Source organism: Geotrypetes seraphini, chromosome 13 (assembly GCF_902459505.1).
Source record: "Geotrypetes seraphini chromosome 13, aGeoSer1.1, whole genome shotgun sequence".
Lineage (NCBI taxonomy): Eukaryota > Metazoa > Chordata > Amphibia > Gymnophiona > Dermophiidae > Geotrypetes > Geotrypetes seraphini.
This window is the reverse complement of record NC_047096.1, coordinates 15,882,488-15,905,540: the sequence shown is the minus strand read 5'-3', so window position 1 is coordinate 15,905,540 and position 23,053 is coordinate 15,882,488. Positions and strand designations below refer to the sequence as shown.

The 23,053-nt window shown below is 43.9% G+C and overlaps 1 long non-coding RNA gene across 1 annotated transcript; it reads left to right on the top strand.

The window, feature by feature from the left end:
* The first annotated feature begins 5 nt into the window (after positions 1–5).
* Positions 6–22,784, top strand: LOC117347363. The gene is made up of 3 exons (XR_004536777.1): positions 6–139; positions 19,803–19,892; positions 22,298–22,784. It is a non-coding gene; the product is annotated as an uncharacterized LOC117347363 (long non-coding RNA).
* The last annotated feature ends 269 nt before the right edge of the window (positions 22,785–23,053 follow it).

The window sequence follows — 23,053 nt, the reverse complement described above, 5'->3', positions numbered from 1 at the left end:
TTGTGTTGTTTTTTTTTTTTTGCACGGCGGTGCACCTTTACCCTGCAGCTGGGCGATATCACATGGTCTCAACACTTCTGTCACTGCCTAAGTGCAAGAAGTCCATTACCAGCAAACCGAAAGAGACAGCAGGGCTCAGGTAGGAAGGGTGTGACCGACTTGTTGCTACAATGCACACCTTTGTGTGGCTTTTGTGGCTGCGGAGGCAGTGGCTCTGGCCGGAGCTGCAGCTGCTGCTGCCTTCCGAAGGGACTGCGGTAGGAGAGGGAGGCTCCTACGGTCCAACCTGTTCTTCCAGACTCCTGGAGGCCAGATGTTGTCATGGAATATCGGCCTCCCCAGAGGTGGGACCTGGGGTTGGGGTTGTTATGAGCTTAAAGGTTACAGAGCTGTAATTTGCGCTCCTGTGGTAAAGCCTTGATCTTGTCATGGTGGCACTGTATTTATTTATATTTTTGCATATCCTACAATTCTATGTGGATTACTAATTATTCAGGTACTCAAGCATTTTCCCCTACCTGTCCTGGTGGCCTCCTATTCTATCTAATGTATCTGGGGCCTGAGGTCACAAGGAGCAGTGCAGGATTTGAACCCATAACCTCAGGGTGCTGAGGCTGTAACTCTAACCATTGCAACACACACTCCCACACTCCTTTGGGGAAGGGGTAAAATGCAGACCTCACGGACTTGACGGACCTGGCGGATCTAAACCCGCACGTCCTTAAAAATCTGAGGTCCATGCCACATGTAGTTAGTTTCTGGCTCTGACAGACCTGGATGACAATTTAGCGCTGACGGATCCTAATACTTTTCCCTCCCTATGCTGAGACGGATCCGTCAGCGCTAAATTGTCATCCAGGTCTGTCAGAGCCAGAAACGAACTACATGTGGCATGGACCTCAGATTTTTAAGGACGTGCGGGTTTTAGATCCGCGTTTTACCCCTTCCCGACCTCAGTGACATTTTAGCGCTGACGGATCCGTAATACTTTTCCCTCCCTATGCTGAGACGGATCCATCAGCACTAAATTGTTACCAAAGTCCATCAGAGCCAGAAGCTACCTACAAGCGGCACGGACCTCAGATTTTTAAGGACGTACGGGTTTAGATCCGCGAGGTCCATCAAGTCCGTGAGGTCTGCGTTTTACCCTTTCCGGCAATGGAGATTAAGTGACTTGCCTGGGGTCACAAGGAGCAGTGCAGGATTTGAACCCATAACCTCAGGGTGCTGAGGCTGTAACTCTAACCACTGCACCAGACACTCCCACACTCCTTTGCTAAATCTGCACGTTTCCGGCAGGGAAAAGGTAAATCGCAGACCTCCCTTGGCTGAAGTGTTTCCTCAAATTAATTATTATTAATAAGACCGTCGGCACAAGATCCATGAGGGTCAGAAACGGCAACAGTTACAGCGGTGGAATGAGGGGCCAAAACGCGGACCTGCAGACATGAAATCTGAAGCTTTTTTAAGGACGTGCGGTTGAGATCCCCGAGATCCGCGTTTTACCCCTTCCCTTTCCAGCATAATCGGCGTGCGCCTTTGGGAAACTGGAACCTTGCCGCAGCGTGGGGCTCTTTTGATAAACTGCCCCCTTGTCAATGCTGTCCTTCCGATGTGTGGTGAGCGTAGGATTTCGGTCTTTGGTAAAGCAAACGCTTTGATGTGTTATCCATGCGGTGTGTATTTTATCGAGAACTCGATCGATGCCTGCATTCTTATATACGGTATCAGTGCAATGCATTCCGCTAGGGAATCAGTCTGTCGGGAGTGTTTACTTGTGTAGGGTACATCCCTTCATCCCTCCTTTTCTTTCCAGTTATCAGTGCAGTGTGTCATTCAGCAGTGATAATTCGGTATTCCATATGACTTTATTGGAGAGGCTTGGTATGGTTCACTTCACTCTAGGATGGTTACCCTTAAAATATTTATTTATTTATTTAGATTTTTATCCCGTCCTCCCAGTAGCTCAGAACGGTTTACAAGTAAACATTCACAATGGAGTGAATTGGACATACAAGATTATACAGTAGATTTAAATACTTGGACATACGAGACTGTGCAGCAGTATACATATAGGGACTATACAGCAAATTAAGAACAGTAGTTTAAATATAAGTAGTTTAGTTTAGATACAAGTTATTTGAGTATAGGCTGAGAGTGGACTATACAGAAATTTAGGCAGAAGATTAGAATGGAGAAAGAAGGGTAGAGGTGGGGTTTAAGGGGGTTGGGTGTAGACTGAGGGTGATCTTTAGTTGAAGAGGAGGGTCTTTACCATTTTCCAGAATGTCATTAGTGAGTTCTGTAGTCTGAGTTGAGGGGGGGAGTTGGTTCCAGAGTTGGGGAACGAAGTGGCTGTAGGAGCGTTTGCGGGCGGTTTCTGAGAGGATGGATCTTCTGGGGGGAATGCATAGGCGTATCTCCGCTTCTGAGCGGAGGGTGCGGGTGGGGATGTAGATGGGTAGATGTCTCTTTCTGCCCTGACACTCCTTGTAGTCTGTCTACTTCTGCCCCTTCTGCAACCCTATGGGCAACAGTTACTGAGGGAATATTCTGATTTGGATCATCAGTCACATAGCAGGCTCTGAGACTGAACATTGAGCCCGAGGCTACAGAGAGACCAAGGCCCTGTTTTAAAAAGGCACGCTAAGCGTTGTAGCGCGGATTTAGCGCACGCTAAATCAATGCATGCGCTAACCGCTAACGCATCCATAGGATAACATGCGCGCGTTAGCGTTTAGGGCGTGTTAAGCATGCACTAATATTTAACGCACAAAAAGAAATTCGCCGCCTCCAACTTATACAAAACACCGCAATAAAACTCATCTATAACCTAGGTAAATATGATCATGTTACGCCAGCACTAAAAGAAGCACGCTGGCTACCCATGACACATCGAATCACCTACAAAATCATTCTTTTGTCATTCAAAATAAAATCTGCTCACCTACCGCTATACCTTTACAAACTTCTCATTCCTCAGTGCTCTACTCGAACTTTGAGATCTTCAAATCAAAATCTCTTATTGATTCCGTCTATAAAAGAGTTTTATTACACACGCAAAATAAATTTTGCGGTAACTGCCCCGACATTGTGGAACTCCCTTCCACAACCACTTCGAGACGAACAACACCTTGACAAATTTAAGAAAAACTTAAAAACTTTTTTATTTCGTGATGCATTCTCTTCTTTCTAATTTCTCTCCTTTATAAACATTCCATATATTTTATTCCCACCCAACATGTTTTTTTCCCAACCCTTCTTTCTCCTTTTTTCTACCTACAATGTAACTGTACCCATCCATTCCCTCTCTCCTCACTGTCAAGTCCGTCTTGTTAATGTCTTTAATGTTCACCATATATTATTTAAATTACTTAATAATTCTTCAATTGTTCCTACTCCTCTCTGTCATTTTTAATTCTAATGTAAACCGGCCAGATATTTGCTTGATGGTCGGTATATTAAAATCTAATAAACTTGAAACTTGAACTTGAAACGCGTACTAAAAAGCTTAGCGCACCTTTGTAAAAGAGGGGGGGCTAGTCTAGGAAGCTTTAAATACGCAGGGCCAATATTCAAAGGATTCATGCGTCTAACTTTGAGACTTACACTTTCAAATTGGCCTTTCGGGAAATTTCCTAGGGCTGTAAGCCTAAACTTATGCTCAAAGTTGTGGTTTTTTTTATCATTTTCATATTTAAACAATCAAGCTAACAACTTGTACAGAAAGCTTTAAGCATCAAATAATAATATTATAAAGATTATTTAAATAAAGAAACAATACATGCTTAAACTTAGCTCTAGTCCCCAATTAATTGATTCCAAGATTAAACTTAACGGAATAAAGAAAAATTAATGAAGAATACATTGGCTGACTTGACTGAGATCAAGTTGACTTAATCACCTCATTACATTCCGAAAATCAATCAAAACCGTTGTGTTTGACAAATTCATCTCCTAAACAGAAGCCTCTCCACTCTCAATGATATATTCCCCCTCTCTCTACCTCGACGTAATTTCCTGTCCTCTACCTGTTTCTTATGTAACCCTCACTTCTTGCTTCCTGTAATTCGCTGATTGTCCAGCCTTCTTCGAATGTGAACCGCCTAGAAGTCTTTCGACTATGGCGGTATAGAAGAATAAAGTTATTATTAATATTATTATTATCTTTTTTTTTTCCCTTCTCCCGTCGTGACAGTGATAGGAAAGTTGTCAATTGAGCAGGCTCAAAAAAAATACATACTTTTGAGAAGAATAACGCATTACATATTTAAAAGGATGACGTAAGTAACATATCGCACCTATAGCCAGTACCCCAGGTTTCAACAACAAAAATTATTTTCTTCATTTTTGGGTATCCCTGGCTGCTGCTCAAAGTTTTACCAAACTTTAGCCAAACATTAGCCAAATGCGAACAAGAAAAGGATTTGGGGGTGCTGATAGACAGAACCCTAAAGCCATCGGCTCAATGTGCGGCGGCGGCGAAGAAAGCAAATAGGATGTTAGGCATGATTAAGAAGGGGATCACGAGTAGGTCGGAAGATGTTATAATGCCACTTTACAGAACAATGGTCAGACCACACTTAGAATACTGTGTCCAACACTGGTCTCCGTACCTTAAGAAGGATAAAATTCTGTTGGAAAGGGTACAGAGGCGAGCCACGAAACTAGTCAAAGGCATGGAGAATTTAAGCTACATGGAACGCCTCGGAAAACTGGGACTGTTCACCCTCGAAAAGAGAAGACTTCGTGGGGATCTGATAGAGACTTTTAAAATATTAAAGGGATTTGATCAAATTGACCAGGAAGCAGCATTACTGACATTTTCAGATGTGACGCGGACACGAGGTCATAGCCTAAAACTGAATGGCAGCAGGTTCAGGACAGATGTCAGGAAGTTCTGTTTCACACAGAGAGTGGTGGGCGCTTGGAATGCTCTCCCGGAGGAGGTGGTGGCAGAAAATACTGTGCTGGGTTTCAAACGCAAGTCGGATGCACACCTTCTTGCAGATCATATTGAGGGATACGGGAAATCCGGGTCTCCAAAAAGGTGCACCTAAATGGGCCTCCGCGTGTGCGGATCGCCGAACTAGATGGACCTCGGTCTGATCCGGTGAAGGCGTTTCTTATGTTCTTATGTTCTAAGGCCTTGGTTAAGATTTATTATTCTTTTTATAGCACCTGTAACGGAGAAGCAAAGTGGTTTACAATAAAATCTTGTGAATCAGAAAATAAAAAAGATGGCTAAAATTACGCACTAGCTCAGCACGCCTAGCCAATCTAGGCACCTAACTTACCCCCCCCACCCCCTCACACACACGCTTTTACTAAGCCACAGTAGAGGTTTTTACCACAGCCCGGAGCGCTAAATTCTCTGACACTCATGAGTGGTACAGTATTTAGCGCTGCTGTACCACTGCTTAGTAAAAAAAAAAAAAAAAAAAGGGGGGGGTCAATTTTCTTTTTAGGTGCCTAATTGACTAATTTTAGGCATCTTTTATTTTCTGATTCACAAGATTTTATTGTAAACCACTTTGCTTCTCTTTAAAAGGGTGTTATATAATGAATAATAAACCATAACCAAGGCCTTACATAGAGTTTAGTAAAACTTTGAGCATAAGTTTAGGCTTACAGCCCTAGGAAATTTTCCGAAAGGCCGATTTGAAAGTGTAAGTCTCAAAGTTAGACGCATGAATCCTTTGAATATTGGCCCTGCGTATTTAAAGCTTCCTAGACTAGCCCCCCCCCCCTCTTTTACGAAACTGTGATAGTTTCTAGCAAGGGGAGCCACGCTGAATGGCCCGCCCTGCTCCCGACGCTCATAGGAACTCAATGAGCATCGGGAGCAGCGCGGGCCATTCAGTGCGGCTCCCCACGCTAGAAACGGCTATCGCAGTTTCGTAAAAGGAGGCCTAGTTCTTTTCTGTAGCATTGGGCTAGAAAATTAATTGCCTTAATCAGCACTGATAATAGAAAGCACCATTAAAAACCAATCATAAAACATTGTTAGCCAGTAGGCACCTAAGTTGGTAGGCTGAAAAATTACACTCCTAAGTCTGGCTGCAAATAGGGCATAAATCTAGAAGGCGAACAGAATGTTGGGTATTATTAAAAATGGTATTACGACCAGAACAAAAGAAGTCATCCTGCCGTTGTATCGGGCAATGGTGCGCCCACACCTGGAGTACTGTGTTCAGTATTGGTCACCGCACCTTAAGAAGGATATGGCAGTACTTGAGAGGGTCCAGAGGAGAGCGACACGAATGATTAAGGGCATGGAAAACCTTTCATACACTGAAAGATTGGAGAAGCTGGAGCTCTTCTCCCTGGAAAAGCGGAGACTCAGAGGAGACATGATAGAGACCTACAAGATCATGAAGGGCTTAGAGAAAGTGGAGAGAGACAGATTCTTCAAACTTTCAAAACATAAAAGAACAAGAGGGCATTCGGAAAAATTGGAAGGGGATAGATTCAAAACAAATGCTAGGAAGTTTTTCTTTACTCAGCGGGTGGTGGACACCTGGAATGCGCTTCCAGAGGACGTAATAGGGCAGAGAACGGTACTGGGGTTCAAGAAAGGATTGGACAATTTCCTGTTGGAAAAGGGGATAGAGGGGTATAGATAGAGGATTATTACGCAGGTTCTGGACCTGTTGGGCCGCCGCGTGAGCGGACTGCTGGGCACGATGGACCTCAGGTCTGACCCGGCAGAGGCATTGCTTATGTGCTTATTAATTTCATCTGTTTATTTTTAATTGGGATAATCAAATGTTATTTTCGGGTTTGGGGGTGTTTTATGTGGTCTTTGAAACCTTTTATTGGCTCTAATTACATAGGAGAAGAAATATAAACTTTCCGGGCCACATGGACACTTTCTTTTTTTTTTTCTTTTACTAAGTATGATCTGAGAAACTCTTGGGGCTCCTTTTACTAAACCGCGTTAGGGCTTTAGCGCGCAGAATAATGCGTGCTACGGTGCCGTGCGCACTAGACGCTAACGCCAGCATTGAGCTGGCATTAGTTCTAGCCGCATAGCGCAGGGTTAGTGCGCTCTAATCTGCTGCGTGCACTAAAAACGCTAGCGTACCTTAGTAAAAGGAGCCCTTGGTGGATAACAGGCGGCTATGCCTTCATTTCTCCATGACAAGCAGGACATTTTTAGGTAAGAGAACATTTTAGTTGCATTTTAGACCAATAAGAAATCTCCCTTCTTAAACAGGGAGAGTTGGTTGTCTAAAAGGGAATTAAAAAAAAATTAGAAAATGAAACCCTTTCTTAAAATCAAAGCAGCAGTAAGAACATAAGAATTGCCGCTGCTGGGTCAGTCCAGTGGTCCATCCTGCGCAGCAGTCCGCTCACGCGACGGCCCTTAAGTCAAGACCAGTGCTCCAAATGAATCCAGTCTCACCAGTTTAGCATGAACTTGTCCAACTTTGTCTTGAACATTCAAAATAGAGAATGGCACGGTGACAGAATTCATCACCGTTCCCGTCCCCACGGATAACAGCGGTAAACAATCTTCATGTCATTCTTTAAGGAGAGAGGGAAGAATCAGAGTATGAATGGACACAACCATTGACCCACAAGCTTTGCTTTGAAGAATGCTGGTGTAGAAGGACTGAGGTTGAAACAGACACTACAGAATGACAGTCTCTGGTATCCAGAGCAGATATTGTGATGTCATAATGCCTCATTCCACCAGTGCCTAAGAGCCAATCACATCAGTGATGTCACAATGGCTTCATTATCCTTGGCTCACATAAGAATCAGAGTATGAATGGCCACAACCACTGACTGCAAGCTTTGCTTTGAAGAATGCTGGTGTAGAAGGACTGAGGTTGAGAATGACAGTCTCTGGTATCCAGAGCAGATATTGTGATGTCATAATGCCTCATTCCACCAGTGCCTAAGAGCCAATCACATCAGTGATGTCACAATGGCACAATGGCTTCATTATCCTTGGCTCACATAAGAATCAGAGTATGAATGGCCACAACCACTGACCCGCAAGCTTTGCTTTGAAGAATGCTGGTGTAGAAGGACCGAGGTTGAAACAGACACTAAAGAATGACAGTCTCTGGTATCCAGAGCAGATATTGTGATGTCATAAGGCCTCATTCCACCAGTGCCTAAGAGCCAATCACATCAGTGATGTCACAATGGCTTCATTATCCTTGGCTCCCATAAGAATCAGAGTATGAATGGCCACAACCACTGACCCGCAAGCTTTGCTTTGAAGAATGCTGGTGTAGAAGGACCGAGGTTGAAATAGACACTAGAAAATGACATGGGATTATTTCCCGCGGTTATCCGTGGGGACGGGAACGGTGATGAATTTTGTCACCATGTCATTCTCTACAGCAGACAGGATGGTTAGCAAGCTGCTGTTGCGTTGCGGCCACTCTGCCTGCCTCTGGCTTGTTTCTCCTGTCTGGTGAACTAAAATATTTGGTACGACAGGATATGGGTTAGTTATCTAAGGCCAACTGCCAAACAGTTGTTTTTTTTTTGTTTGTTTGTGTTTGGGTATTTTTAACTGTGGTAATCATGTGAATGCTCTTTTGTTATTTCCTAGCGATTGTGCTGGTTTGGACGTCAGTGGCGTACCCACAGCAGTCGGGTAACCAACCCGCTGCAATCACAGCTGGGTTTGAATGTGTGGCTAAATATAAACAGATGTGCTAAGCTCTGCTACAGAAAGATAGATGGTACCATAAACTAGCTGTGGTACGTGGCGGTTTCTTGTTTCCAGTTATTTCTCTTTTCTTCCGTTTTATTGCCAAGTTCACCTTCTTTTGTGTGAACTCTTCCCCCCATGCAATCCGCTAAGAAGATCGACTCTCGGCTCCGGGCGGCTTTCCCGCAGAGGAGAGAATCCTGCATTCACCGTGGGCCTCATCTGGGGCAGCCTCCTTGGAGCGGCTGGGGCACGGGCAGTGTGTCTGGGAGGGAATGCATGGATGGGAGAACATCGCAGGGGAGGAGACATAGGCATCCTGGGACTGTCTGCCAAGTCTCTTCCCTGAAGAAGCCCTTTCTGGAAACGTCAATCGCTCCTCCTAAACTTACTTGCTCCACTTCATCACTGACGCTGAAAACGTGGATTGAAGACAAAGTTTTATTTTATTTTTCTTTCCAGCTTATGATTTATCTTTAATCTTATCTATTGTTTTGCCTTTTGTCTTTGTTTTGTTCTATTTCTATCATTTAAATTTCTCCAGAATTCTACTGTTCAACGGCTCCCCCTTCTGCTTCTATTCCTTTCTCTCCTCTCTTCTACCTTCCAAAGTATTTAGATCAATGCTGTCTTGTTAAAATGTTTATTTTATTTTTATTTTTCCTCTAACTCTACTTTTCACTTCTATTACCCTCCAGGTACTTTAGTTAGATTGTGAGCCTTCGGGACAGCAAGGGAATTTTTCAAGTACCTTTCTTATTTCTAATCTTAATGTATATTTTCTGTAAACCGCTTAGAACCTAACGGATGTAGCGGTATATAAGAAATAAATTACATTACATTAATAGAGAGGGTTTATTTATTCAATTTTCTATACTGTTCTCCCGGGGGAGCTCAGACCAGTTTACATGAATTTATTCAGGTACTCAAGCATTTTTCCCTGTCTGTCCTGATGGGCTCACAATCTATGTAATGTACCTGGGACAATGGGGGGTGATTAAGTGACTTGCCCAGGGTCACAAGGAGCAGCGAGGGCTTGAACCCACAACCTCAGGGTGCTGAGGCTGTAGCTTTTAACCACTGCGCCACTCTAGAAATCAAACTGTAGTAAAAGTGAGCCAACCATAGGAGAATCAAGCCATTGTGACATCACTGATGCTTAGGCATTGGTGGAATGAGGCATTATGACGTCACAATACCAGCTCTGGTTATCAGAGGCTGAAACTCTTCACACTATTTATTTATTCAATTTTCTTTACCGTTCTCCCAGGGGAGCTCATAATGGCTTACATGAATTTATTCAGGTACTTAAGCATTTTTCTGTGCCTGCCCCGGCAGGCTCTAATGTACCTAGGGCAATTGGGAGATGAGCGTCGGAGCTGTAACCACCTCGGCCGGCACTAAAAACCACCCTACAATATTTATTAAATATTGGAAATGCTCCTTGATGCCGGCAACGATGGATCTGTTGCAGTAACAGATGTTTGAGCAGCTGGGCACATGAATCTGGACTAATGGCATCCTGAAATTAGGCAGTTGTAGGCAGCCTATCGCCATCTAACTAACCAATTGGGATGCATGGGTTTAAAAAAAAAAAAATTGATGCGGCGAAGAGCACTTACATTGAAGGCATCATTTGCGCGTCTACGGAAGCATCCAGGCACGCCTAAGGATGCCTGAGGCCAGCGTTGGCGAGGTTTATGCCAGAAGTGGCCTTAGGCATCCCTAGGTGACCCTAAGCGCTTCTGTAGGCGCAATACAAGCGCCTTAAATGTAGGCCTTTAAAATGCTGGCCCACACTTAAGGCGCCTGTTTTAAAAACAGTTGGGATTCTATCAACGGCGCTGATGCGTGATCGATACCAGCACAGTATATAGGATTTGGGCTAAGATGGAATTATGTTGCGGGTGGTAGGCGTCTGATCAACAGACAAGACTCTTGTTGCCACATCAAAAGCAGACAAGACACAAATGATGTTATTTAACAGCGCAGTGTTCCCCCGAGAATTCGCGGATCGCCAATCGCGGACTCAGTCTTTCGCGGTATTTTCCAGAGAACGTGTCAAAGCCGCTCCTGATTGGTGTGGCCTGACTTTAGTCCCCGGAAGAGGCGGTCGGAAAATACTAAGCGTGATCCTGCACCCCCGAGCCAGCGCCACAGCTGCCCTCTCCTGCCTTCGATCCATTACTAAACCCTATTCGCGGTTTTTCAAAATTTGCGGGTGTTCCTGGAACAGAACCCCCCCCGCGAATTTTGGGGGAGCACTGTAGTTCATTGAAATCCAAAAGCAGCTTCTGCAGTTTGTTTTAATCATTGAATTCAGTTGTCAGTTGTCTAAGATGGGTTAAGTTTTTACACATTGATACTAGTCTCAAGTAGAGGAGAATGACATGGGGACAAAGTTTGTCCCTATCCCCGCAGGCTCTGTCTCTGTCCCCGCCCAGTGGGCTCTGTCCCCATCCCCCCTGGATAACTGCAGGTACCCGTCCCCGTGTCATTCTCCACCTGAGATTTAAAGTTTTCGGAAATGAGTCTAGATAAACATCAGCTCAAGAAAAGCGTGAGACAGCTGTTTCAGTGAACACACACCTTTCCACAGTCAGAGGCTGCGGTGCTTTGCTCCTTTAAATCAGTCAGCAGAACAATTAAAGAATGATTCACCATGAGGAGCAGGCATGGAAATTTGGTTTCCCCACCCCCCTGGCTTGGCTTTCCACACCTTCTTCATGTTACTCAACAGGACGTGGGACCCGGCTCATTCATGGGCCAACTTTCCAATTTCACCCTTCCTGAAAGGGAGACACCCTCCTCAAGAGACAATAGCTTTGCTTACCATATCATTTGTCACTCTTTTACCTGTCCCGTTCCCACATCACTGTCAAATTAACAGCACCACCCATATCAAAAAAGCAGGTCCTTTTATTCTAGCAGTGGTTATCAATCTGTTTTTGGCCATGAACCCATGATCGCAGGAAGCACAGAATAACGATGCATCTAAAGATGGCCCATCCAGGTCACGACCCCCAAAGTGGGTTTTGTGACCAATATGGAATCTCAGTCTACGACTGGGAAGCTCGGCGGTGGAGACGCTTACTCCCGGATTCTGTACACTGTGGCCAATGTTGCGTGCGCAAATCCGTGCGCATTGCCAATTTCTTCGCACAACTTAATTGTTTAGCAAATCAATCAGTGCTGGGGTTGTGGGTTCAAACCCCACGCTGCTCCTTGTGACCCTGGGCAAGTCACTCAGTTCTCCATCGCCCCAGGTACGTTAGATAGATTGTGAGCCCACCGGGACAGGGAAAATGCACGAGTACCTGATTGTAAAAACCGCTTTGATAACCTTGATAGGTGGTATATAAAAACCTAATAAACTTGATAATTGTCAATTAATAAGCAATTATTGACATGAATTGTCAATAATTAGAATTTACACACACAATTTTCTAAGTGTATTATTCTAATGAGTCGATCTCAGAAGGGGTCATGGATAGGGGAGGAGCATTCCTAAAACTTAGACGCACTGTTAAAGCATATGCCCAATCCACGCAGGTGTTTAGGCTTGGTTTTCATTGGCATGCATGCAGTGCCTTAGACAGGAGATTTTCACGTCTGTTCAATTTTGATTTTGTTTATTTAATCCAATCTGGTTTTCTGATACTCTAAATACCAACATTCAGGGACCCCCGAGGAAGAAGTGTTTTTCGAAACACGGACCAAAACACGAATATTAGGACCATTTTTGGGATATAATTATTGTAGCTTATGTATTCATTTTATATACAGTATGTCATATATGTTTTTATGATTTATGTTGATTTTACGGAATAAATTCCTGCTCCCTGTACACTCCCCTGCAGTTTGGTTTTTTGCTTTGCATTTTCACTGCAGTTTTTTTTGTTGGTTCTTTTTTGTTTTGCGCTTAAATGTTAGTCCCGTGGATGGGCGCTGCACTTGATTCTATAAACTGCGCCCAACTCCGGAGACGGTTTATAGAATTACACTAAGCGACAACCTTTTTGGCGCCCATGTATTAGGTGACGTAAATAGAATTTACCGCTTAGAGAGCAATACACTACATTAGATGACATTATCTAGTATTTCTCTCCAGTTATAGTTCAGGGCAAGTCACAGAATAAGAAGCTAGATTCAATCAGTTCAGGAATTGCAAAATCCATATAGCAGAACCAAAGTTTAAAACGGTCTGCATTTTTGTGGTTGTCATAACATTGCAAGATCTGCTTTCAGGAACTTTTCTAGCCTCTAGAACTCATGTCCTTGATGCAAGGAGTCGGATGTCCTGTGTTAAACAGCTATTGGCCTGTTTTATAATTTGGCTGGACACAGCAAAAGAACCAGAACTATACATGTGGGCAGACATAAGATTTTATAAAAGTGTGAGGATTTGAGGATTATCTGGTGAACCATATTATCCTCCTATCCCCTCCCCCATTTCTTTTACTTTTAAGAACATAAAAAAGTCTTACTGGGTCAGACCAAAGGTGCATCAAGCCCAGTAGCCCGTTCTCACAATGGCCAATCCAGATCACTAGTACCTGGCCAAAACCCAAAGAATAGCAACATTCCATTCCAGGGCAAGCAGTGGCTTCCCCCATGTCTTTCTCAATAACAGACTATGGACTTTTCCTCCAGGAACTTGTCCAAACCTTTCTTAAAACCAGCTACACTATCCATTCTTACCACAACTTCTAGCTTAACTATTCTCTGAGTGAAAAAATATTTCCTCCTATCGGTTTTAAAAGTATTTCCCTGTAACTTCATCGAGTGTCCCCTAGTCTTTGTCATTTTTGACGGAGTGAAAAATCGGTCCATTTGTACCCATTCTATTCCACTCAGGATTTTGTAGACTTCAATCATGTCTTTTTTCCAAGCTGAAGAGCCCTAACCTTTTTAGCCTTTCCTCATACGAGAGGAGTTCCAGCCCATTTATCATCTTGGTGGCTCTTATTTGAACCTTTTCTAGTGCCTCTGTTCTCTGGGTTCTTCTTCATCCTCTCTACTTCCTCAGGACTCCTCTCATCTCCTTTTTCCCTAATAGGACCCTCCACCCTCAGATTCCTCTCTTTCTGTCCCCCACCTTTCTCTTAGGTTTTTATTTATTTAAAAAACAGTGATGCACATACCTTGGCTGTCACCCAGAGTGGGGCACCCACTCCCCTCCTCCAGGCAGTGAGGGTGTGTGTCGAGTAATTGCAGAACCACAGTCTACATGTGCAAAGCTGGCTTTGCTGGTCCCCTGTCCCAGCAAAGAAAGTTGACGTCAGAAGGGGCAGGGGACTGGCAGAGCTAACAGTCACACGCATGTAGACTGTGGCTCCATGACTGCTCAATGCGCTCTTTATTGCCTGCACCCAGGATGGACTGCGCCCACCACTCTACCCTTGGTATGCCACTGTTAAAAATTCTTGTATCCCACAGTATCTACAAAGCTAGGCAGCTCTAGATGTAGAGGCTCAGGTATTCTCACCTATAGTTAAGAACATAAGAGATGCCGCTGCTGGGTCAGACCAGTGGTCCATTGCGCCCAGCAGTCCGCTCACTCGGCGGTCCTTTTGGTCAAAGACTGAGACTAGCCTTACCAGCGTACGTTCTTGTTCAGTAGGAACTTGTCTAACTTTGTCTTGAATCCCTGGAGGGTGTTTTCCCCTATGATAGCCTCCGGGAGAGCATTCCAGTTTTCTACCACTCTCTGGATGAAGAACTTCCTTATGTTCGTACGGAATCTATCCCCTTTCAACTTTAGAGAGTGCCCTCTCGTTCTCCCTACTTTGGAGAGGGTGAACAACCTGTCCTTATCTACTAAGTCTATCCCCTTCAGTACCTTGAATGTTTTGATCATGTCCCCTCTCAATCTCCTCTGCTCGAGGGAGAAGAGGCCCAGTTTCTCTAATTTTTCGCTGTACGGCAGCTCCTCCAACCCCTTAACCATCTTAGTCGCTCTTCTCTGGACCCTTTCGAGTAGTACCGTGTCCTTCTTCATGTACGGCGACCAGTTCTTAGAATTGTTGATTACAAGTTTTTATATAATAAAGTTGTGGACAAGATGTCACCACTAAGATCTCAGATTCTGTGTTGTTAATTGTTATCACTTGCCTGAGCTGGTGCCTCACCCTGTAATTGCAGTGGAGAGGTGGAGAAAAGAAGGGCTGTGGCCCAGGCAAGATTGATAGGGTGAGGTCAGGGTGTTATGGCTGCTACATCTCAGTACAGTAAAGTCATGTGACTGTGCTAGTGACACATGCTCTACTGTGTTTAGGTCGGGCGATTTTCTAAAAAACATAACTTCTGCAGAGGTAAAACACAGTTTTACTTCAGAAAGGGCTCAGAAAACTACACTGCCTGGCAACTGGTGCTTTTACTGATATTTGTTTTTGGGTTTTTTAAAAAATTCTTTATTCATTTTTTAATCTTACAACAAGAGTACAAATAATAAAACATTTAAAATTAAATACATCAGGTAGAGCAGGCCTCATCCAAGGCAAGACAGATCCTAGGTTGCATACGCAGGGGTTTCGTCAGCCGTAAGCCGGAAGTCATTATGCCATTGTATAGATCCATGGTGAGGCCCCACCTGGAATACTGTGTGCAATTCTGGAGGCCACATGATCGCAAAGATGTGCTGAGATTGGAGTCGGTTCAGAGAATGGCTACCCGGATGGTCTTGGGACTCAAAGATCTCCCGTACGAAGAAAGGTTAGACAAACTGCAGCTATACTCGCTCGAGGAGCGCAGAGAGAGGGGGGACATGATCGAGACGTTCAAGTATCTCACGGGCTGCATCGAAGCGGAAGAAGATATCTTCTTTTTCAAGGGACCCACGGCAACAAGAGGGCATCTGTGGAAAATCAGAGGCGGGAAACTACGAGGTGACACCAGGAAATTCTTTTTCACTGAAAGGGTGGTTGATCGTTGGAATAGTCTTCCACTGCAGGTGATTGAGGCCAGCAGCGTGCCTGATTTTAAGGCCAAATGGGATCGACACTTGGGTTCTATTCACTAGGCAAAGGTAGGGGAGGGTCAGTAGGGTGGGCAGACTGGATGGGCCGTGGCCCTTATCTGCCGTCTATTTCTATGTTTCTATGTTTCACTTGAATTTCTTTCTAGTATAACATCAAATAAATAAATTTATTCCCTTCCCACCCACCCTTTCCTTTAGCATTCAATCAAAAATATACAAATATAAATATTCTTTACTATTGATTAAACCTATAGTAAAACTTTAATTCACCCTCCTCCCCCCATTTGCAAATATACTTTCAATAGAAAATGGTGTCTACTCATTACAGTTAAGTCGTCAATGGCCCCCAGATCTTTTTAAATTTATTATAATACCTTTCTTTTTGGACCCCAGTTCGATTACAAAAGTTAGACAGCTCTAAGTCTAATAGATGCTGGCATTGTAAACTTGAAGCAGGGACTCTAGATCATTTATTATTCTATTGTCCCTTTATCATGGCCTTTTGGACATCAATTTGGTCCCAAATTAATTGTTTATTAGAGAATCATGTAGCTTTATCATATGATACGATTCTATTCGGTACATCAATGAGAACAAAAAGTCAGATTTCATCAAACAACAATAAACTTTTATTGATTATGACAGGGGTCGCCATTCAAAATATCACAAGTAATTGAAAAAACTGCAGTAGATTAAATTATACCTTCTGGTGGAATTCATTATGTCACATTTATAAAATGGAAAGCATAACTGATATTTGTTATGGAGTGTTGCCCATCCTTCCAGGGCCAGCCCTATCCTGGCTTTTTCAAACAACCTGCCATGACATTCATGGTTAATCATCCTCATTTTGTTGAGCAGATGGGGCTGCATTGATATTACAGATACTGTATGTTATCATTAAAATATATATATATATATATTTGTAATATTTGTTATATCACTGTCACAACCAATAAGAGGAAACGGTGGGCGAAAAGCAAATTTTGCGCCCTTCCACATTTGCAAACTGCCCCTTGGTATAACATTGCCGGGGGTCCAACACAGAACTCGTCCCATGTGAAGCAGAAGAAAAGCATGAGTGAACTCTTATTTTCTCTTGATCTGTGTGCCATTGAAAACATTTACTATGAATTATTTCTATAGCGCTACCGGGCCTATGCAGCGCTGTACAGAGTCACAAAGAAGAAGACAGTCCCTGCTCGAAAGAGCTTACGATCTAAACAAACAAGATAAACAGGATGTCATGGATACAGTTAAGAGTAACGGTTAATCTGCCAGCTGGGTTGGTGGGCAGTGGGGCGGGGAGTAGGGTTATGGATAGAAACATAGAAACATAGAAAATGACGGCAGAATAGGACTATAGCCCATCAAGTCTGCCCACTCCATTAACCCTCCCTAACTACCCTCCTAGAGATCGCACTCAGATGGCAATACCTTTACACTACCCTCGTAGAGATCCGACATGGGCATCCCACTTATTCTTGAAATCAGGCACGCTGTTGGCCATGATCACCTGCTCTGGGAGCTTGTTCCAATGGTCAACCATCTTGTTGGCCATGATCACCTGCTCTGGGAGCTTGTTCTAATGGTCAACCACTCTCTCTGTGAAGAAATACTTTCTGGTGTTGCCATGAAATTTCCCGCCCCTGAGTTTCAGCAGATGCCCTCTTGTGGCTGAGGGTCCTTTAAGAAAGAAAATATCATCTTCCACCTTGATACGACCAGTGATATACTTAAATGTTTCAATCATGTCTCCCCTCTCCCTACGTTCTTTGAGAGAGTATAGCCGCAATCTGTTCAGATGGAAGGCTATATCAAAAAGGTAGGTTTTCAGTCTGCTTTTAAACATGGTAAGGGAAGGGGCTTGGCGGACAAACTCAGATTTAAAAAATATAGATTTGGATTCAATAAGCATTGGCCAAATTTGGGTGCCGGCAAAACTCAGTGAGGAGTAGGGAATGACACAGGGACAAATTTGTCCCCCGTCCCCGCAGGATCTATCTACATCATCATCCTGTCCCCACGAGTTCTGTCCCTGTGCCTTCCCCATCCCTGCGAGCTCTGTCCTCATCTGCCGAAGTCTCGAACACTTGTTAGGGATGGGACAGGTTTTGGCCAGTCTAAATGAAATGTTTTTTTGCTGCTAATGCACAGAGGCTTTCGGCTGCCGCTTTATCACGCATGGAAGCAGTGACCACAGGTCTTACGCTAATGAGCTCGTTAGCAGTTCTGTGCAATGTTCAGAACAACAGAACACGGAAACTCCCTGCCCTAATAACTAAAACCTACCTTTGGAGCTATGGGTAGGTTTTAGTTGTTAGGGCAGGGTGATTTTTACAGCTGCACTTGCCTTCTTCTTCCTCTGGAGGCAGCAGCAGCAGCTTTTTCTCTCCTCCATATACTTACCCCATTGCTTCCTACTTCTAGCTGCACCTACCTACCGCACACTTCTTATGGGCATGCACCAGGAAGCACCAAGCCCTTTGCCAACTAATGTTCAACACTAACTGTGAGCATGTCATTTGCATGTTGTTAGTGTTGAGCATTGGTCTCTAAAAAAAATCAGGGTTTTTTCCCCCCCAGCACTGAAGAGAACGGTGCCAGAGTTCTGTGCATTTCCGCCTTTGTACGCTCTGCTGCTTTCTATTTATTTATTCAATTTTCTATACTGTTCTCCCAGGGGAGCTCAGAACGGTTTACATGAATTTATTCAGGTACTCAAGCATTTTTCCCTGTCTGTCCCAGTGGGCTCACAATCTGTCTAATGGGGACCAAGTGACTTGCCCAGGATCACAAGGAGCAGCGTGGAGTCGAATCCTCAACCTCAGGGTGTTGAGGCTGCAGCTGTAACCAGTCCGCCACTCTAGAAATCAGTGTAGTATGGGACAATCAAGCAATTGTGACATCACTGATGCGGTTGGCTCTTAGGCATTATGACATCACAATGCCAGCTCTGGTTATAAGAGACTGAAACTCTTCACACTGTTTATGTATTCAATTTTCTATTCTGCTCTCCCAGGGAGCTCAGAATGGTTTATATGAATTTATTCAGGTACTCAAGCACTTTTCCCTGTCTGTCCCAGTGGGATCACAATCTATCTAATGTACCTGGGGCAAATGGGGACCAAGTGACTTGCCCAGGGTCACAAGGAGCAGCGTGGGTTTGAATCCTCAACCTCAGGTTGCTGAGGCTGTAGCTTTAACTCCTGCGCCACTTTACAGAACCATGGTGAGACCTCACCTGGAATACTGTGTGCAATTCTGGAGGCCACATTACTGTAAAGATGTGCTTCGGGCTGAGTCGGTCCAGCGGATGGCCACTAGGATGGTCTCCGGACTCAAGGGTCTCTCATACGAAGAAAGACTGGGCAAGTTACAGCTCTACACTCTAGAGGAGCGTAGGGAAAGGGGTGACATGATTGAGACGTTTAAGTACATCACAGGTCGTGTCGAAGTGGAAAACGACTTATTCTTTCCCAAGGGACCCTCGGTCACAAGGGGGCACCCGCTCAAACTCAGAGGAGGGAAATTTAATGGTGACACCAGGAAGTATTTTTTCACAGAAAGGGTGGTAGATCACTGGAACAGACTTCCAGTGCAGGTGGTCGAGGCCACCAACGTGCTCGACTTTAAGAATAAATGGGACATCCACGTGGGATCCCTACGAGAATTAAGGAACTAGGTCATCAGCATTCAGACTTAATGGGGTGGGTCAGTAGGGTGGGCAGACTTGATGGCTGTGGCCCTTTTCTGCCGTCATCTTTCTATGTTTCTATGTTTCTATGTTTCTATAGTATGGCATAAGATCGCACGGTAAACATTGTCTGACAGAGATGATAAAGCATAATATGACATAACACTAGTGTTTAAGCCCGTTAGATTAACGGGTGCTAGAATAGATGTGCAGACTTAACATTGATAAAATTTTAGTTAAAAGTTACCGTGAGTAGTTTAATATCCATTTTACGATTGATTTACTGTTAATATTGTATGGTTTATTGTTAATAGTAAGATAATTTTAAGGGTCTTTTATGTTGTATATCTATAAAATGTCCTTATAAACAATATTTCTTGTGAAGATTCTGTTTGAGTTAGGTAATAGTTTTCCTGGGGTCAATTCCTTTTGTTTTTTTCCTTGGTCAGGGCCATCTACAACTGTCATCAGAATGTCTGAAAACCTTCTAACTCTAGAAAAAGCTACATATAAATGGCCATGGCTGAATACTGGTTCTTGTAAGTATATGCCCACTTTTTCTAAAGTTAGCCCCTGAGATTTATTGATTGTCATGGCGAAGGCTAATGTGACTGCTAATGGTAAAGCATAATATGACATAACATGGTATGATGAGATAAAGCATGGCGAGTTTAATACAGCAAAATATAGCATGATGAGCATAGTACGGCATACATGGCTAACATAGCATGACAAAACATGGTCTTGAACAGTGGTTCCCAACCCTGTTCTGGAGGACCACCAGGCCAATCGGGTTTTCAGGCTAGTCCTAATGAATATGCATGAGAGAGATTTGCACATAATGGAAGTGAAAGGCATGCAAATTTGCTTCATGCATATTCATTAGGGCTAGCCCGAAAACCCGATTGGCCTGGTGGTCCTCCAGGACAGGGTTGGGAACCAGTGGTCTAGAACAGTGGTTCCCAACCCTGTCCTGGAGGACCACCAGGCCATTCGGGTTTTCAGGCTAGCCCTAATGAATATGCATGAGAGAGATTTGCATATAATGGAAATGACAGGCATGCAAATCTGCTCCATGCATATTCATTAGGGTTATCCCGAAAACCCGATTGGCCTGGTGGTCCTCCAGAACAGGGTTGGGAACCAGTGGTCTAGAACAGTGGTTCCCAACCCTGTCCTGGAGGACCACCAGGCCATTCGGGTTTTCAGGCTAGCCCTAATGAATATGCATGAGAGAGATTTGCATATAATGGAAGTGACAGGCATGCAAATCTGCTCCATGCATATTCATTAGGGTTATCCCGAAAACCCGATTGGCCTGGTGGTCCTCCAGGACAGGGTTGGGAACCACTGGTCTAGAAGACATGGAGTGATCCAATTCAGCGGTCCTTGTTAACAAAAGTTAGCTTGCTTGTGGGCAGACGGACAGAGAGCCAGATCATTTGCTGCATGTTGAAAACCTTTAGTTTTTCTTTTTCAAAAAGAATTCTGGGGACGTCTAGTTAATGGGACATATTAAGTTATTTTTTTATATGCCAGCTTCAGCAGGCGGGTTGGAATAAGCTTGACTGCAGTGTGCATTAGATCATTACAATGTTCAATACCTTAATAATCTGGTTACGTCCGACCACAATGTGCCAGAGCATACTGCAGGCTGCCCAGGGGGTAGAGTGTGTAATTTTTAACTTTTATCTTTGTTCTGTGTACTTTAGCCCAGCAGAAAATAATTACAATGCAAAAGAACTGAGTCTAACTTGGTAAACAATGCCTTGATCATAAGCAGCCCTATAAAAGTTAACTTTACCTTTCAATATCATTTTGTTAAAGGGACAGTGCGCTTCTGTGAAGATTCATTTCTTGCTCTCTGGAGTCCTTTATTTAGGTTTAAGTCTTAATTGTCTTTCTATATTTTTACAGTCTGAGGAGGTGGATTAAAAAGCCAACATCTTTTAGTATAGTCATGACCTGGTGCGCTTCCTTTTTCAAAACATAAATTTTCATACATTGAACCTCATTTTTTTTATAACTCTAACAAGACAGATGTTCATCTTAGGAGGTGAAGGAAAGTGACAAGACTTAGTTTCAGACATATCACTGAAGAAATGACGGGGCAGAGGCAGGATTGTAAGAGTTGGAGGAGGAAAGAATAGTTAAGCTCTCTGGAACGCATTGCCAGAGGGTTACAAGAAGGCAGTCACAAAATAACTCCACAGACATGACAGATATATTCAAGAAGTACATAGAAGGAGGCAAAAAGGGCCAGAGTCTAATTGATGGAGTCATTTTACGGAGAGAAGTCCATTTATTGAAGTCATCATTGACCAACAAGGAGATTCTTTACTGCCTTTCGGAAAGCCCTCCGTGAGTCTAGTTTTTGGGTTTGTGCGGGCAGTTGGTTCCATAGACGAGGGATAAAGTGGCTGTAGGAGCACTTGCGTGCCGTTTCCATTTGGAGAGATCTCCCTGGGCGGATGCTGAGTTGATTCTTCACTTCAGAGCGGAGGGAACGGCTGGGGGTGTACTGTCTATGTTTGACAGAAACGTAGTCAGGTGTCTTGTGGTGGAAGATTTAGTGTTTTAACAACATTGCTCCTCTAATGACAAAACCCCCTTTTATGAAGGCACGTTAGGATTTTTTTTACCGCCACGGCGATACAAAACCCTAACGCGGCTTCATAAAAGGGGAGGGGGGAGGATGAGCAAGAAAACCCGAATAAAATGAAAATTGTCCTGAATATAAAACAGGAAATGAAACTACACAAAACTTTTCCGGCTGTCACCACTAGAGAATATATGTACTGTCCATTTTTTTTATTTCAGAAAATACTGGGGTGGGGTGTAGTAAATTTGGGTGGTGGATAAGGAATCGTATGCATTCAGATTTGTTTCTTGGTGTTTAAATCTGCTAATCTAATATCTTCCTTGGTGTTACTCTTCTTTATAGGTCTGGGTTCTCAGCTTTCGTCCAGAATGAATCACCCTCTATCTTTCTTTATAGTCTAGTTTTTGCAATGATTCATCATTTGCCTTACAGAGAAATTTCAATTCACCTACTCAAATGAAAATGAAATCAGCAGGTAGGATTAGAAATGGGAGGATGACAAGCAGCACAGCAGCATCCCAGATTGCTTCAATTCTAAATGGACCATGAGGCTAAGGAGGAGAAGCTTTCAGAGTCTTTGCACTCCACGAGTTTTTGTCAGATGTAAATAACAATTTGGATGGGGAAAAGATCATCAAATCAACTCACCAATTTCTGCTCCTGCTTGTGGAGTAGGTGGATCACAATCCTACATCAGATATAAAAACACTAGTCTTTAAGCCCGTTACCTTAACAGGTGCTAGAATAGATGTGTGTGTCTTTCTTTCTCTCTCTCTCTCTCTCCTTGGCCGCTGTCTGTCTTTCTTTCTTTCTGTCTCTCTTTCCTCGGCTGTCCACTACCACCCCTTGCCTGCTCCCCCTGTCCAGCAGTAGCCCTTCTCCCTTTCTTCCCCCCCCCCCCCGTCCAGCATCACCTCTTCTCTGCTCCCTCTGTCCAGCAGTAGGCCTTCTCCTTTCCCTGCTCTCCCTGTTCAGCATCCGCTAACCCGGGCAGCCTTGGGGCTTTTTCTAGGCCGGCCCACCTCGCATTATTGAAGTGGGCCGGCCTAGCAAATACCCTGTGGCTGCTGTGTTTGCTGGTTGGTGGAGGTGGGTTGG